Here is a 15,652-nt window from a genome sequence, read left to right on the forward strand (position 1 = left end):
AGACTATGTTTCAAGAGTGTAGTAGTTTTCGCTCGCTGCTCACACCAGATCACAGGGAGACCTTGCATATTTCACTGGTTCATCAAATTTGAGAAGAGATGCTGTAAATCTCCTCGTCTGTCACTGGACTGCATGGATATGTTTATGACTGACGTTTACTTTTCCATGAAGCATCGAGAAAAACTTAGGGAGATTCAGGTGGTTGATATAAAAGCTATGATACCTCCGTTGACCAGATGGATGGGTATTGTGAGGGAATGAAATTTTGGGAGTTGTAGGCCTCTTAGGAGTTGGATGACGAAGGGAGAGGGATAAATAGGGAAGAAAAATCAAAGGGACAAATAGATATGATGATGCTGCATAGGGTCCGTACCATGTCTGGGGCAAGTGTTGGGCAGCAAGTTAGAAAGCGTGTGGTTGGAGAAACAACTTTATCAACACACAATTCATAAGACGACCCTGCAGCTATCAAGAAGCGAAACTCAAGATGATCTGCGGTCAACAACAATGGATGGGAAGGACAATTTTCAGGAGCTGATCAGCAAGAACGAAAAGAGAAGGTGGCGAGAGGCCGCGATGCAGAGTGAGGGAAGTGACAATGATGACGCGAGGAAGGATAAGTACAGACGAACTACTTGTCTGGAAGAGGAACTAAAAAAAAATTTACCTGGGAACCTAAAACACGCCACAAGGGCCGACCAGTTCTCGAGACGGCATCGACGCGACGAACAACTTCGGCAGCGTAGGTAGGAGATTGTATGTATGTACTTCCCAAGTGATGTACGTACTCATGAGCAATTGTTGTGGGTTGCTTCACTGGGAAGGCAGTATAAGGAGTCTGAACCACACCTTAAGGAAGATCGGAATAGGTTCTAATCACCTGGGAGAAGCACTTATGTTTCTGACGACAAAGGGATTTAAGAATGTGACAATGACGATGCCTTGAGGACGCAGAAAAAACACACCAGGGTGATCAAGCGTTATGTATCCGATCATGCTGGATCCTGACTTGCTTTCGAGATGATGAATGATTCGTTTGGGCGAAGCTACACAAGAGATCCAGGGTTCCGTTGAAGGACCAAGTGGTAGCTTTGATGAAGGGAGACGTCCCAGAGAAGATACTCATCTCTGCAATGGAAGAACAGGAGAACTGCAGAGTTTGTTGAGCAACCAGTGTTGTGTTTTCGGTGCAGCAGGAGGTGGGTGGGCGAGGGAGGGAGGGGTCTCATGGTCTTGAAATGTTTGGGTGAATTTGGGTGCCGTTTTTGTGGGTAAAAAAATGAAAATATCACAACGCGCTAAATGTGGGAGTAAGATCAAGTCTGGACGACGTGTTGTGCTGAGTTGTTGCAACCAAGGCGACGTATGTACCTCCTCGCTGTGTTATGAGAGGCCACAGATGAGTAACATCTAGCGCCGGGGCATTGGGAAGCGTAAGCAACGATGGTGAACGAGGAGTTACAGGTGAGAGACACACACCACCACCACCACCACCACCTCAGAACCTATGGAGGAGAGAGGACGGTACAGGGTGGCATGTCGAAGATGACAGGGAATGGCACACCAGCCGCACCCATAGTTGTACCAGAACACTAAGGCGACTGACGAGTCCAGTGATGTGTGTACGGGAGTATTGGCTCAACCTCAGTTAGAAATTCGTGTACTTCGTATATTCATGTGATGGCCTTGATTTAGGCTTCGGTTTCGCGTGCCGTCTAAGCTAACAAAACAAATAGAATTAATATTTGAAGTATTAAATTCTAGTATTCTATTGTATTTTGTAAGTCACATCGTAGCTGAGGCCAATTATTTATCACTGTTCCCTGGAACATAACGTAACGCAGTAACTAGGTGTTTTAAACTACATACTTAAATAGTATTGTTCATCACTGACACCACAGCTGTGGTGTGGGTGGAGCGGAGGCACATGATTCACTGAGGTGGAGGTGGAACACGAGACGTGTGACGGGTGGATGAGAGAGAAGTACGTGATATGGCAGAGTCTGAGATAGGCTGAGAACAGCACATGATAAAAACATAGGGGCAGTAGTTCAATGCCAGTAACCAGGAGAAGCAATTGTGTTTGTGCTACTTCGTCTATACCTTCGCCGTGTTTGTTACGTATAAGGATAACATCGTGGGCTGCACGTAGGCTTGGTTGGGCTTAACGTGGTGGTGGGGTGGGTAATGGTGCGTTGCCTCATGTCTGTTGTACGTGTCTCATGTTGTTTCTATCACCGTGTTATAAGTGAAGGTGTTGTACTGTTATGATGCGCGAGTGGTGTGTGTGTTAGCCAGGGTTGTGAGGAGTCTTTCATCAAGTACATGTGATAGATTATAGGTTAGAAAGGGTTGTGATCAGTCCTGTTTGTTAATCAAAAGTGTTGTTGTGGCCTATGATCGTCTTGTTTGGTTTCCCAGGAAAAGGTTGGAAAGTAAAGCCTTCCAAGTATGGGGTATGTGCTAATGCCAGAGCGTACTTAACGGGATTATTTCTTTGTTATAAATGTTTGATTGGAGACTTGTTTTCCAACGGGCAGGCAGTGGGTGGAGACCTAACGTTCTCTTGAGGGAGGGACGGTGTGTGTGTATGTGTGTGTGAGAGAGAGAGAGAGAGAGAGAGAGAGAGAGAGAGAGAGAGAGAGAGAGAGAGAGAGAGAGAGGGACGGTGTCAGATGTTAAATGCCGTTAATACTTTACCAGCAAGACGCTCAAGCTATCTCGGGAAGTGCGTGTGTAGTGTGGGAGTTGGACTTACTGTCTAAATCCATGTTGAGTAGGTGAGAGCAGTATATTTTCCATGACTTGTGGATACTTTTTTTTTTTTCCCCCCGGAGAGTTTGGTTACTGAAGACAGAAGTGATACAGTGCGGTAGGAGGAAGGACAGTTGGACAGTTTGGAGGGTTTTAGAATAGATGATACAAGGCAAGTTTGCAGGGGTTACTGAGTTTGTTGTGGCCAGGAATAAAGATATCTGCAAGTACTTTGTGTACAACTGAGCCAAAGTGTTTTATGAGAGTCATATATTTTCAGGGACCGTAGCAGGAGAGCTCTTCAAGTGTTCTAATGCCATTCTTTGTGGGAGTAAAGAGTGGATGGGCAGTTGTTTCCGGATGGAGTTTGTGTAGGCTATTCATAACCTTCCTTCTCAGGAGTGAGGTTGTTTTGTGGCTGATATCTTTGAGTAGTGTTTCGTGGGTATGGTTGTGTATACTTTGGGGGAAAGTAATGTTATTGGACTGAGTCAGAGGTGCTTTATGTGTGGGGGTCTGGGTTGGTTGTGGATCAACCTTTACCGTGTGCTATGGTTGGTTGTGTTGTGGGGGTGTTGTGTGTTCACTGTGTTGAGGACAGAGTGGAAGTTTACAGTTGCATGTTGGTGTTGTCTGAGCTGTCTTGGCTCCGTGATGGCTACTTGATAGTGAATGGTGTTCGTCTGAGCTGGTGTCTCTGTTTTTATGAAGTGTGTAACTCACAAGCAGGAGTTTGTGTTATATTTCTCTCTATACCCTTGTGGTATGTGCTTTTCTGCTGGCCTAGTTGGTGATATTGATGTGGTGTGAGATGGCAGGATACAGGGTTGGGAAATCACCTATACTGAATGAAGTTTTAGGGTTTGGACTCCGTGTACTGTGTGAATGATGAGTAATTTGCGAGAAGATATTTGAGAAAATACATCCCATACAGGAAAGATGTTGATTACGTGTAGTAGAAACATTTTGGTCTATAATCACTTCTCCAATCCATCCTCCTTTATCAATAATTTCTTTGTTTGTACTTTAAAATCAACTAATTTTGAAGGACAAACAAAACTTCATTATCATCTGGCCTCTCATGATATATATATATATTTATTAACTGTTCTCTGAATCTTTCGCTTGATATTTGAGCCCACGTCAGTTTTCTAATGGCGTTTAGGAAGGTTGTCTGGTTGAACATCCCACGCGGAATCAAATTACCTGAATATGTGCCGTTGTACTTCACTTATACATTTACTATCGTTAGGTCAATGAAACGTGGCTCGTCATACTATCATCATGAAACAAAGTTAATGATTATGATGAGAGAGGAAAACAGTGAGCTGCTAAACATGTTAAGTTCGTGAGTTAAGTGAGTGGTTGGATCCTCATGGGAAACTTTAAGTTGCTGTCTACGCTGACCACTTAAGATAGAAACCAAGGCCATATATGATAGAAACCAAGGCCATATATGATAGAAACCAAGGTCATATATGATAGAAACCAAGGCCATATATGATATTAGCCATACAAATATCATGATACTGGCCCGCGTCACAATCAGGTCAGTAATTTAAGGGATTATCATCTCTTGACCACTAATCAATACCATAGAATCAATTGATAGCCTTTGTTCTATATTTCAAATGATAGCCTTACTTCTATATTCTATAGTTTATACCTTAAGGTTTATGGTAAGCAGTGTATATTATTCGTAGATAACTGGAATTTATTGGTAATGGAAAATAAGGATTTTCGAAACGAAAAGGAAAATTGATTTAGGAAGAATGATTTTTTTCTTTTATGAACAAAGATGTTCTCCAGTTTATTGCTGAACTCACACAAATGGTGATCACACACACACACACACAGAGGCAAAATACCCTCTAGTTCCCAGAGTATTTAGTTACCTAGTTATTAATTGTAAAGTCGCTTGACTGACAAGGGTTTAAACGTCGTAAATGAAAAGAATCTTAGATATTACGTTGAATATTCATAGATTTTTAATGTCTATAATCATATGCACTCCGAATGTTTTACTAAGCTTCATCAGGTTAGTTTACTCACACAACTATAAGCATCTAGTTGCTAAATTCTCCGTATTTTTTCCCCTTCAATCACAGCTGTTGAACCTTTTTGACGTAAGTGCTTAGCTGAACCTGGGTTTAAAATCATTACAAATATTCATGTAAAGGAAGAATCTGTTTTCTCTTTTCATTGTAACTTGTAGACACGGGAATCATTAGTATCACCTGGAGTTGTCACCACTAAGTTATTGTTGTGTTAGGCTATGTTAGATTTGTACTTTCATTTTGAGCATATTTAGTCTAACCTAACTTAGCTAAGAACAAAGTTGAAGGTAGATCAGCCAGTGGTATGCTGTACGTAACTTCAATTTTCTTTAGGTCTCCTCTGTATCATATTCCAGTTCTCTGATGTTGTATGATAATGAGAGATAACATTGCTTGATTTGGTCTGGTGTCATTTGCCTTGTCTTTTAAGGCTAGGATAGGGTGCTTTATGTTTAGCATTAGAGGGGAAGTTACATTTCATTCTGAGGTGCCGGGATATCCAATGGAAAGAAGGCAACCAGAGTTATAACAACCCTCTATAGATAATCAAGATATGATAATGGGACAACTCTTGTTTGGAAATGAAAATGTAAGGAGCTGTGAAAGAACTAATGTATAAATTTTGGAAAGTAAGAGAGAGAGAAGACATTAAGAAAGACATAATATAAATAATCATTTGATGATGATACACAGTAGAGGAGACTACAGTAGATATCATACATAAATAGATAAAGGGAGGCGCAGTTTCAAATGTAGGACCCTGAAATACGACTGAACTGCAATACAGAATTATTTAATACCATACACAAATCATTACTGCGGTGCGGTTAAAGCCATGGGTTTAATTTCATAGTAAATCATTTATCTACTCTATCGGAAATATCGATAATTCCACATAATGCCGTGAAAAGTGGAGGACAGTCAATGTCGGCATAATATCCCTTGAATCATGCATGAGTGCCGACAGTATCCCAATAACCACTATAAAATTATTATAATATATTCCATGGGTTTTGACTGATTACTTCTAACTGGAGTTGTGGGTTCCTGCATTACAGATTTACACCTTTCTGTTTAATATAGACTGACAAAGATGTAAACATGTTAACTGAGATTAGCTTTAGATATTACAAAAAATATTTATAGTTTTAGTCTTAATTGTATGCAGTCCAAATTTAATTTCACCAAATTAGTGACCCACGCAACTTATAGAATCTTGTTTTATGTAGTGAGTTATTACATTTTAGGGAGCAGTAGTTTATTCAAGCAGAACTGTTGTTGAAAATAGTTTTGACGTTAAGTGCGTAGCTGAACCTGGGTGTAATGACATGTCGTATATTTCAGATTTTTCTAGCAACTTTATATGTTCCTTCTTTTGTGTATGTAAAGTTAGTTGTACCGTGCAGCTTTTGTCGCTTCTAGTTTTGACCACTTAAAACTGGTTATGATTTATGTCGGATTTTGACTGGAACATGTAGACCAGCTTACCGGACTCCAAAATATTCACCCTCCTGTAATGGAGTTTCCTATGCTAAGCTGAGTTGGGTATGTTAGAAGTAGTTCTTATGGCTAGGGGAGACGAAGGAGTATAAACCTTGCCTTATTCTATATATATATATGTTTCGGTGCATTATTACATGACAGCTAGAGACTGTGTGAACGAATGGGGCCTTTGTTGTCTTTTCCTAGCCCTACCTCGCACACATGAGGGGGGAGGGGGATGGTATTCCATGTGTGGCGAGGTGGCGATGGGAATAAATAAAGGCAGAAAGTATGAATTATGTACATGTGTATATATGTATATGTCTGTGTGTGTATATATGTGTGTGTACATTGAGATGTATAGGTATGTATATTTGCGTGTGTGGACGTGCATGTATATACATGTGTATGTGGGCGGGTTGGGCCATTCTTTCGTCTGTTTCCTTGCGCTACCTCGCTAACGCGGGAGACAGCGAAAAGGCAAAATAAATAAAATATAAATATATGTCTGTGTATGTATATGTATGTGTACGTATATGTATGTGTACGTTGAAATGTATAGGTATGTATATGTGCGTGTGTGGACGTGTATGTATATACATGTGTATATGGGCGGGTTGGGCCATTCTTTCGTCTGTTTCCTTGTGCTTCCTCGCCAACGCGGGAGACAGCGACAAAGTATAATAATATAAAAAATATAATATATATATATATATATATATATATATATATATATATATATATATATATATGGGGGGGGGGCATTCTTCATGTAAATGTACGTACCGTCTGAGTGACATTCATGTACAGAAGTGGAATACGTAATATTGCTTGATATAAGAAAACTGCGAGCGAATATAAAGCCACACTCAGTATGTACGAGAGATATGGGTTATAATTAAGCTATGCCTATATAACTCCATTAACTTTTGGTTATCAAACTTTACTGTGAGATAATTATGGCGCATAGAGTCCCTCGCTTTAGTGGCATCTAGGGAAATATGTTGTTATAGTCAGCTAACTACTTGCTGGATCCATCGCCATAAAAGCTGTCCCAGTTCCACGCAATTCCAAGGACTTCATCAAGTTTACGTACAAGTCTATAAAGCTGCGCTTAAATGCCAAGAATTCGTAGCTCTTGTTTCAACGACCTAATACATATACCGGCCATAGGTTAGCTTGTAGGTTAGAACTGAAGTTGATATTTCTTTTTTTTTTTTTTTGTACAAAAGCACGTCTCTTCCAATCTTGCTTAATCATTTAACAGATCCAAGACGTAAGCTATCCTTCCACTCCATATCATACTTTAGTTACCGTGTGTAGTAATTTAGAACTAAATGGCTTCGACAAAGTTCTTTAGCAAGTAGATGTATTTCTGATATGAACTTATAATCAGTGTTTACTTCAGAAGCACTGATTATAGTCTGTGTGTAAACAGAAAGGCTTAAAGTTCTGATGTAGGTAAACATTTTACAAGATAGAGCTTTAACATCAAAATCCCTCGAATGTAATGTTAGTCATTTGTCATTTTTGATACACGTCTGCACGGGAAGGTGTGACGCTATTATGCCGACATTCATTATTCATCATATCCACCTCATAAGTTGGATTTATCGATTCATTCATTGAAAGGCAAGTAGGTATGTATTTACTCTGGCCACTGCTGTGCAGTGACGTGTTTTTCAAGGGTGGAGATGCGTTTGTGGAAGCTGCAATGTAGGTTTATCGAAGCTGTGGTAAAGACCCTTTTAGGGCAGTGATCCTCTGTAGTGCTCATAATGATTAGTAATAGTGCGAAGATATATACTGTCGTGATCATAAGGGTGAATGATAGTTTGGAGGGAGACGTGTACTACCTTCGTTCGTTGGTTCATCCTTCCAACCCACTGACAAAGTGGAGGCTCAACTGACGGATACTCCTCTCCCACTGACGCTACGTCGCTCAGGACCAAAGCTATGTCCACCGCTTGCATAGCCACGACCATAGATGGACTTCAGCGGACTCTACTACGCGTCGTAGGGTCAGTCAATGCAGGTTGAGCCATCTACCTGATAGATATCCCGAGGGTAAAGGGTGGAGGTCAATCTCGGGGTGTTGGAGATTCAACTTACGTTTTTAGCTAAGACTGCCTTTGTTGATGGTCTTACGCGCGGGTCAAGCAGATGGTTTCTGGTAGTGACTTTATCCACTGATCAAGTAGATGACCTAATGATGACCCTACATGGGTCAATCGGCTTACCTCTTGTAGTGACCTTAACCATAGGTGAAGCGGTTGACCTCTAGTGGTGACCCTACACATAGGTCAAACATACGACCTCTAGTGGTGACCCTACACACAGGTCAAACATATGACCTCTAGTGGTGACCCTACACACAGGTCAAACATATGACCTCTAGTGTTGACCCTACACACAGGTCAAACATACGACCTCTAGTGGTGACCCTACACACAGGTCAAACATACGACCTCTAGTGGTGACCCTACACACAGGTCAAACATACGACCTCTAGTGATGACCCTACTCACAGGTCAAACATACGACCTCTAGTAGTGACCCTACACACAGGTCAAACATACGACCTCTAGTGATGACCCTACAACATACAGACCAAACAGCTGACCTCTAGTGGTGACCCAACGCACAGGTCAACCATCTGACCCAGTACCCACCACTGGATCACTAAAGCTAAATGAATGACTCATCTATTTTTCCCCCGAACGACCTATTTCAGCTTTGTTATTATAACCTCGATCGTTAAAAGATAAGTTCCTCACGTCGTGATGCCCTTATTTGATAACAGGACCGAGATAAGACGAGCCAGAGAATTTACGTACCTGATTACCGGAGGTAAGAGAAGCCCTCACAAGAGTCGTAAACACTGGGCCGCAAATTTCTTTGATACGCGATAAAACTAAGGCTGGGAGGGGGAGGTTGTCTCTTATCCAAATTATTATCATTATTATTCATTCTTTTTTTTTTTTTTTTTTTGAGACGTTGAAACGGGAATAGTTATACGTCCGGATGAGTAGACTTTAATGCAGGAGAACGTACGGTTTAAGGACGCAGAGATGGTATGATCCCCAAGCTAAAAACGTGTATCCGTGAAAGAGATGGAGATTGTGTTAGTGAACACGTCACTAAAATTGTTTTGAAACTAACGCTATTTCTCTGAGGGTAGACATCACATCGATGCTTTGTATACAGGTACTCGACCCTGTGATGCTATGGATGGTTTTATATAATCCTCAGTGAAGACTGAGGACAGAGACCGCGCCCACCTTGGAGGTGTGTGCGCCAGTGTGTGTGTGTGTGTGCGCGCGCTAGTGTGTGTGTGCGCCAGTGTGTGTGTGTGTGTGTGTGTGTGTGTGTGTGCTAGTGTGTGTGTGCGCCAGTGTGTGTGTGTGTGTGTGTGTGTGTGTGTGTGCGCGCTAGTGTGTGTGTGTGTGTGTGTGTGTCTGTGTGTGTCTGTGTGTGTGTGTGTGTGTGTGCGCCAGTGTGTGTGTGTGCGCTAGTGTGTGTGTGCGCCAGTATGTGTGTGTGTTAGTGTGTGTGTGTGCGCCAGTGTGATGTGTGCGCCAGTGTGTGTGTGTGTGTGTGTGTGTGTGTGCGCTAGTGTGTGTGTGTGTGTGTGTGTATGTGCGCCAGTGTGTGTGTGTGTGCGCTAGTGTGTGTGTGCGCCAGTATGTGTGTGTGTTAGTGTGTGTGTGCGCCAGTGTGATGTGTGCGCCAGTGTGTGTGTTTATGTGTGAGGGTCGCCACGGCGGGCGAGACACTTGCTGCTGTACTGTCGCCTTTATAAAGCCAAGGTGACCTTCACTACTGTGGCCCCTGGTCTCATCCCAGGAGACGTCTAGTCCTTCGGCAGATTATTATGGGTGTATGAGCAGCGACGCCGACCCTTTCCCTAGCTGGTGAAGAGAGCCCTGGACACACACACACACACAAGCCAGTGGCTGCCTCCACCCTCATATCCTCCAGCTGGACGACCAACGAGAGATGCAACTCTACGAAGGAGTTAAGAGAGGAGAAGGGTTCAACAGTGCCCAACTCAACAACCCAACCTTCCTCCCTCCCTCCCTCCCTCCATCCCTCCCTCCCTCTATCCCTCCCTCCCTCCTTCCCTCCGTCCCTCCCTCAATCCCTCCTTCCCTCCCTCCCTCCCTCCATCCGTCCGTCCGTCCGTCCGTCCGTCCCTCCTTCCCTCCCTCCCTCCTTCCCTCCCTCCCTCCCTCCCTCCCTCCCTCCCTCCCTCCCTCCCTCCCTCCTTCCTTCCCTCCCTCCATCCCTCCCTCCCTCTATCCCTCCCTCCATCCCTCCCTCCCTCCCTCTAGCCAGCTTACCAACCAGCTGTTTAAATCCCAAGTCTTTGAGGAAGACTGTTCACGTGGATCAACGCTCCGTTCAGGGTCACAACCCCCCCCCCCCCCCCCCCTAATGTCGACCTTTTGACCCACCTCACCATGACGTCCAGTGCCTCTCGAGAAGGCCGGGCTCACGGATGTGGTCCACCCCACGACCACCTGAGGATGCCCCTCCCCCCTCCCCCATCCCTCCTCCCCCAACGAGCGGGAGGGGCAAGGGGGAAGGGTAGGAGGGGGGGGGAGGGGAGGGGAGGCTCCTCCCCCCGTCTTAAGTTAATGTAACTCTAACGAAGGGGAATCCAAGGATTATTATTACTTTTTTTCGTCTTCTTTTTAACTGATGTAACGATCAACTCTCCGTCGGCGTCGTTGATCGCTTTCTGATGAGTCGTCTACGCCTGCTGGCTGGCTGGCTGGCTGGCTCGTTTAAGTCTTTCGTTGATCACAGTACCTGTGGTGAGGAACGTCTTCTTCTTGATCGTATCGTTAACTCTCGTTGAACGCGCCCCAGCGGTGAGTGACTAGCTCGGGTCTTTTTAAGTGTCGTTGATCATAGATCTGTAGTGAGTAATGTATACTTAATCCCGTCGTTAAGTCTCGTTGATCACAGACCTGTGGTGAGTAACGTATATTTAGTCCCATCCCATCGTTAGGACTCGTTGATCACATAACTTTAATGGGTAACTTGTACTTAATCCCGACGTTAAGATCTCGTTAATCACGGACCTGTATTGAGTAACGTATTATTGGCTCTACCGTTAAGACTCGTTGATTACAGACCTGCGGTGAGTGAAGTATTATTGGCTCTTGCGTTAAGACTCGTTGATCACGGACCTGTGATGAGTAACGTATTATTGGCTCTATCGTTAAGACTCGTTGATCACGGACCTGTGATGAGTAACGTATTATTGGCTCCATCGTTAAGACTCGTTGATCACGGACCTGTGATGAGTAACGTATTATTGGCTCCATCGTTAAGACTCGTTGATTACAGACCTGCGGTGAGTAACGTATAATTGGTTCCTGTCGTTAAGACTCGTTAACCACACACACCATCATCACTTACAGTAAGTGACTATACACGGAGGTGAACGTAAATTTCCTTCCTTCATTTGTTCTTTCTTTTTCCTTCTTTCATTCGCAGCTGTTTATCCCAGACGTTGTGGTAGGTGTCGTCACGTCAGAGAACAAGTGTTGTGGCAGGTGTCGTAATGTTACAGCAGGTGTCGTAACCATGATACAACAGGTGTTGTGGTCGGTGTGTCATGGACGACCCATAACACGCGTTACGGGCTTTGACACCTGTCGTCACAAGTCGTGCTATAACAACTGTCACAAGTCGTGCCATAACACGTGTTACGACAGGTGTTACGGCTGTTACACATGTTAGCATCTTACCTCAGTCTTCCCACTCCTTTACCCATCATAATGAGCAACTTCCTCCTTGCCTTAACCCCCCCATTTCTCTTGCCTTCATCTTTACCTTAAGAATCTCCACAGATCCTCTATACCCATACCATTCACTTCAACACCCTGTATATGACACTGGAACCTCTTATGAAACCCTTCATATACAGCCAGAACCTCCTATAAACCCTTTATATATATATATATATATATATATATATATATATATATATATATATATATATATATATATATATATATATATATATTTCTTTCTTTCTTTCATACTATTCGCCATTTCCCGCGATAGCGAGGTAGCGTTAAGAACAGAGGACTGGGTCTTTGAGGGAATATCCTCACCTGGCCCTCTTCTCTGTTCCTTCTTTTGGAAAAAAAAAAAAAAACCTTATAAACTCCTCATACATGGTCAGAGCTTCATAGATAACCAGAACTTCTTATGAACTCCTCATATATAGCCAGAACCTCTTATAAACCCCTCATATATAGCCAGAATCTCTTTTAAATCCTTCATATACTGCTAGAACATCTTATAAACCCTCAAATACAAACAAAACCTATTTCAACCTATAGCGAGAGTCCCTAGTAAACCCATATATCAAACTTATTTTGATCCTTTATATACACAGCTGCTGCCTCTTCTAAACCCCGGTTTACGACTAGAACTTGTTTGAACCCTCCGTATATACGTGAACCTCCTTGTAGGACTACACCCCAAATTCACTGGAACTATACTTCTTCACTCCCCACAGAAGCAGTAGAACCCCACAAAATCAATAGAACCCCACAGAATCAGCAGACCCACACAAAATCAATAGAACCCCACAGATCAGCAGAACCCCACAGAATCAATAGAACCCCAGAGAATCAATAGAACCCCACAGAATCAATAGAACTCCCACAGAGCCAATAGAATCCCGCAGAATCAATAGAACCCCACAGAATCAATAGAACCTCACAGAATCAATAGAACCCCACAGAATCAATAGAACCCCACAGAATCAATAGAACCCCACAGAATTAATAGAACCCCACAGAATTAATAGAACCCCACAGAATCAATAGAACCCCACAGAATTAATAGAACCCCACCGAATCAATAGAACCTCATCTAAATTCCTATACATGACCGAAACCTCTTTCAAACTCCCGTATATTACCACCACTCCGATCTCTCTCATCCCAGCAGCAACGGCACCCGATCTCTCTCTCTCTCTCTCTCTCTCTCTCTCTCTCTCTCTCTCTCTCTCTCTCTCTCTCTCTCTCTCACTCATCCTCCTGCCTGCCTGCCTGCTTGCCTGCGGGCAGCCCTTCGCCTGACGCCCCTCGTGAAAGCCAGACCAGATGATGAGAAGCTTCGCTATTTACTCTCATGAGAATTGTCCACACCTCATCCACTGCTGCACTCTCTCTCTCTCTCTCTCTCTCTCTCTCTCTCTCTCTCTCTCTCTCTCTCTCTCTCTCTCTCTCTCTCTCTCTCTCTCTCTCTCTCTCTCACACACACATTCCTGGGGGGGAATTTTAGGCATCTTTAAGTTCCCGTTTTCTCCTGTTCCTAGAAAAGGGTGGGGTTTGGGTGGGTTGGGGGGTGTGGAATTTTAGATTTGTGTACACTTTCGTTTTCTGTTGTATTTTCTCTCTCCTATTTCTTCTTTCTTTTTCGTTAATTCCTCGTCTGCTTGACTGTTTTCTTTTTTTTTTCTAGTGTGTATCATTTGTTTGTCATTTGACTCCAGCGTTTCAAAGTCAATTTTCTCTTCGCTTTTCGCCGTATTTCGCGTATTCTTGTAAAACGTCGACGAATTGTTTACACATCCGTTTTCTGTCGCATATTTCACTCCCTCCGTTTTTTTATCTGTTCCTCGTCTGCTCCGTTTTCCATTCCTGGTACTTACTTACTCTGCACTTGTTGTGTGAGCCAATCCGAACGTGAGTAATTGTTCTTCTTCGCCCGTCAGCCAATGGAGAGCAAGATAAAAGTAATCTCTCCAGCCCGTGAGCCAATTAGGAGGAAGATTCGTAATCTTCCTGAGGTATAGGCCAGTCAGATGCAAGGTAAGTACCTTGCCCCGTAAGCCAATCAGAGGCGAGAGATAGCATCATCTTCCTGGCCTCCGAGCCAATCAGACATGAGATACGAAGTCCTGATGAGGAACATTACGGGGAGCCAATAAGGAATGAGACACATGCAGTAGTTGCTCTCAATATTGGACGAGAGGATTAGTTAAGGGGAGGCAGGGAAAACGAAGACTGACTGACTGGCTCTCTCTCTCTCTCTCTCTCTCTCTCTCTCTCTCTCTCTCTCTCTCTCTCTCTCTCTCTCTCTCTCTCTCTCTCTCTCTCTCTCTCAAGCGTGTGACGGGCAGGAGTTGGTAAATATGTCAGCGATTCATGCTGGGAGGGAAGGGTGCTCTCTCTCTCTCTCTCTCTCTCTCTCTCTCTCTCTCTCTCTCTCTCTCTCTCTCTCTCTCTCTCTCTCTCTCTCTCGTCCCTCCCCACCTCCTCCTCCTCCTCCTCCTCCGGAGTGTAGATGGGTGCGTGAGGTGATGTGTCTACTGAAGGAGGAAAAGATAAGTACATGATCAATGCATGTTTTCCCATGATCCATCATAAGAGGTTTTTGTGTACGAAGAAGAAGCAGAAGAAGAAGAAGAAGAAGAAGAAGAAGAAGAAGAAGAAGAAGAAGAAGAAGAAGAAGAAGAAGAGGGCGAAGAAGAAGAAGAAGAAGAAGAAGAAGAAGAAGAAGAAGAAGAAGAAGAAGAGGAAGAAGAAGAAGAAGAAGAGGGCGAAGAAGAAGAAGAAGAAGAAGAAGAAGAAGAAGAAGAAGAAGAAGAAGAAGAAGAAGAAGAAGAAGAAGAAGACGAAGAAGGAGAAGAAGAAGAAGACGAAGAAGAAGAAGAAGAAGAAGAAGAAGAGAGACGACGATGATGAATCATGTAAAGTGTGTCAGACGAAGGGATTGAAGATGTGGTGGAGACAGGTCATGTGGTGAGGTGAGGGAAGTAGACGTGAAACGGTAAGAGAATGTAAATGATCCAGGCACTAGGATTTGTCAACTTTGCAAGACGAGAGTACAGAAGTGAAAGATATTTTTGAACCGACTCACGAAAGATAAGACTCTCTCCCACTCTCACTCGTAAACAGAAGTTATAAGCTAGAGCTGGACCGACCCTGAATAGATCGAGAATTCCCCGCAAAAAAATACATAACTACAAGATGATTCTGGTCGGATTCTAACTGGTGATTCCCTAATTAGGCATCAGGACCGGCAGTTCATCTGTTGAACGTTTGCACGTGAGGGGAAAGCGTCTATGTTCCTCCTGAGGGACCGAGATGGAGGAGTATTATATGCCAGTGACCACTCGGGTCTTGACCACTTCTGCTGCAGTGTCTGTTCTTCAGATGGGACATAACCGTATAGTGGAAAGGCAACTCAGGAGAAGCATTAGGCTGGCATAAGGCTCTTATCAGTGAGGTCAGAAGAGCAGTGGGAAGCTGCCTGTATCAAGGATCATCGTCTATACATGACGATGACAGATGCAGAACCACTCATATACTAGTAGGTTAACC

This window comes from Panulirus ornatus, chromosome 2, assembly GCF_036320965.1.
Source record: "Panulirus ornatus isolate Po-2019 chromosome 2, ASM3632096v1, whole genome shotgun sequence".
Lineage (NCBI taxonomy): Eukaryota > Metazoa > Arthropoda > Malacostraca > Decapoda > Palinuridae > Panulirus > Panulirus ornatus.